This window comes from Nicotiana tabacum, chromosome 2 (genome assembly GCF_000715075.1).
Source record: "Nicotiana tabacum cultivar K326 chromosome 2, ASM71507v2, whole genome shotgun sequence".
NCBI classification, from domain to species: Eukaryota; Viridiplantae; Streptophyta; class Magnoliopsida; order Solanales; family Solanaceae; genus Nicotiana; species Nicotiana tabacum.
The window spans coordinates 41,654,641-41,658,107 of NC_134081.1; positions in this window are offsets into that span (position 1 = coordinate 41,654,641).

Below are 3,467 nucleotides of genomic sequence, written 5' to 3' on the forward strand. Positions count from 1 at the left end.
CCGTCTTGCCACTCGAACGTCAAATACCTTCATTACGACTGGCTATTCAAGAAGAGATCACTGATGAAGAAAATGCTCGACTTTGATTAACAGAGTTGGAGGCTCTTGATGAGAAGAGGTTGGAAGCTCAACAGAGTCTTGAATATTATCAAGCTCGATTGTCTCGCGCCTACAATAAAAGAGTTTGCCCGAGATTCTTTTAAGTAGGAGATCAAGTCATTGCAATACGAAAACCCATTATTACTTCCCATAAATCTGTAGGGAAGTTCACTTCAAAATGATATGGGCCATATGTCATACAAGAAGCTTACTCAAGTGTGGCTTACAAGCTGGTTGATGCAGATGGCATGAGAATCGGCCCTATTAATGGCAAGTTTTTGAAGATGTATTATCCTTGAAGTTGCAACGCTCTTTGACGCATGAGCCTAAACTGCACGTTCCTATACTCCTTGCCGCATGAGTCTAAACTGTGTACGACCCACCACTAAAACAAAAGGGTCTGCTAGGTTGAAAACCTCGAAAGAGGCGGCCTAGGCAAAAGTTAGGACATAGAAAAAAAAAATTACCCATTCTGAACTACGGTATGACTTGATCCTCTTCACCGTGGTACGTAGGCAGCTTAGAGTTTCATTCTGAGTTCAGTCGCATAAGTTCAAAAGATACATATTGCCCTAGTCGTTCTCCAAATGAAGTATGATGGAAGTAATCCATTTAAACAACACTTGAAAATCAGGCTGAAATTTTATTCTTCTTTTGAACTTTGGATCTCATATGACTTAGAGGGGGCAAGCCTTCATGATAAACCAGTGTCTTTTTATAGTCTTTTAGGAGGCTACCAAGTATTTGCACTAAAGTTCAGGGATTCACTATGTTTTCATGTTCACCAAATCTTTAAGTCCTCCGGTCTTCAAGTTAGCTGCTCTTCAAGTTGAAATGTTTAAGCCCTCCAAATCTTCAAGTTGAAGTCTTCAAGTCTACTAATTTTCAAGTTGAATTTTTAAAGTCCACCACTCTCCAAGTTGAATTCTTCAAGTCCGTCGGTCTTCAAGTTGAAGTCTCCAAGTTGAAATCTTCAAGTCTGCCGGTCTTCAAGTTGAAGTCTTCACATTCGCCACTCTTCAAGTTGAAATATTTAAGCCCTCCAAATCTCCAAGTTGAAGTCTTCAAGTCTTTCGGTCTTCAAGTTGAGGTCTTCAAATTCGCCGGTCTTAAGGTTGAATTGTTTAAGCCCTCCAAATCTTCAAGTTGAAGTGTTCAAGTCTGCTAATTTTTCAAGTTGAATTTTTAAAGTCCACCACTCTTCAAGTTGAAGTATGCAAAGTCCGTCAAATCTTCAAAGTTTCCAAATGTTCAAGTCAATGTCGTCAAGTCCACAAAGTCTTCGAGTTGAAGCTTTCTAATTTTCCAATCTTAAGGTGGACATTTAAGTCCCTTTGCACCTTAAGTTGGCCTCTTTGTGGGTTTGTCCTTAAAATGAACTATAATTTTCCAATCTTAAGGTGGACATTTAATTCTCTTTGCACCTTAAGTTGGCCTCTTCATGGGTTTGTCCTTAAAAGGAACTATACTTTCCAATCATAAGGTGGAAATGTAAGTCTCTCTCATATCTGGGCCACCTTGAGAGTAATCTCTCCGATAGTCGGGCCACCTTGAGAGTAATCTCTCCGATAGTCGGGTCATCTTGAGAGTAATCTCTCTGTTAGTCAGGCCACATTGAGAGTAATCTCTCCGATAGTCGGGTCATTTTGAAAGTAATCTCTCTGATAGTCGGGTCAGTTTGAGAGTAATCTCTCCGATAGTCGGGTCACATTAAGAGTAATCTCTCCAATAGTCAGGTCGTTTTTGAGAGTAATCTCTCTGATAGTCGAGCCACATTGAGAGTAATTTCTCCGATAGTCGGACCACCTTGAGAGTAATCTCTCCGATAGTCGGATCACCTTGAGAGTAATCTCTTCAATATTCGAATACCCTCACACCCTAAGACTGCCGTCTTCATGCGTGGACCATCTTGTTAAACAAGAACAAATCCTTCTCGTTCGATGTAAAAAAAAAAAGATAGAAAACGCAGAAGAATTAAAGTGAAAAAAAAAAATACCTTTACGCAGGCTTCCTAAACGTTAGAAGTCGAAGTAAGATCGACTTTGAGAATGCTGCGGGTTTATGCTCAATAAACATGAGCAAACGACCTTATTAAGTGCTGAAAGGTGACGTTGAAGATCCTTTTGTCGATATGGGATCGGTGCTAAGGGGGCAACTACAGTTTATCTCCAACATGGATTAGGTGTGAGTGGCTGACTTCAACAAGGAATCAAATAGCTTCCTTGTTTAAACCACGTAAAGGCTGGGGAAAAAGCAATCGTCGACGCGTCCAACATTAATGTGGAAACTACTCACAAATCTTTTCATATTGAGTTGCTCAGTTCTTTGCAAATGAAAGCCTATATAGAGACCAGGTGTATATTAAAATAATACACTTTTTGGTCTTTGGTCACTTGACCTTAATTACGTGGAACATTTGAAAGTTTTCATGAATTATTTTGTCTTATATGAGCTTATCTCTGATTTTGCCATTTGCTCACATGAATTAGTTGATTTAAATTAAGGTCTTGGCATGGGTTATACACCGAAAAAAAACGGTTTAATTTGAAAAGCTTGAAAATTTATAGCTTTTCATCTCTATGACAAGCGACATGCGAGTTGCTCAATCAATTAAATACCGTACTTCAAGCCTCGTCTTTGATAAGTTGATATTTTAACAAGTCTTGAATTAGGGGCATTTGTAAGCATTTAAATTCTATCGAATCTAAATCGATAAAATAATTTGGACTATATTTTAAATTCTAGATATATTGGTCCAAATAAATATTATGGGCTAATATAATTGAATTAATTGTATAGGTCCAATATATATGAATTAAATAAATAAGTCTGAATCCATTGGGTTAGCCCATTTAATTGGGCTAAAGTGATGAGCCCACTTCATTAAGCCCAAGATATCATCTTCCTAGAGGCCCAGCTTGTTGCCACGTGTCAAATGACGTGGAACGCCAAGTCAAACGGAAGAGCCAATGGGATCATGCCACGTATCAAACTTACAAGGCATGCCAAGTCACATTAAAATGCCAATGAAATCGCGCCACGTGTGCAAGTGACATGTTTTGGCCAATCAAACGCGGCCTTGTCACACTTCAATTTGATTGGTCTAAAAGAGTTTGTTCTTATCATAACTCTTCCATTCCACAACTATAAATAGGGGTCTTCATAACCAAGAAAAGACACCAGAAGTTATAACAAAAAGCAAGAAAGAGCTCGTGGATCAAACGTCCTCCACAAGTTTCAAGCTTCAAGCAATCAAGTTCAAGTTCAACAAATCAAGTTCAAGCTCAAGAACGAAGAACAAATCAAGTTCAAGCTCAAGAACGAAGAACAAATCAAGTTCAAGCTCAAGAACGAAGAACAAATCAAGA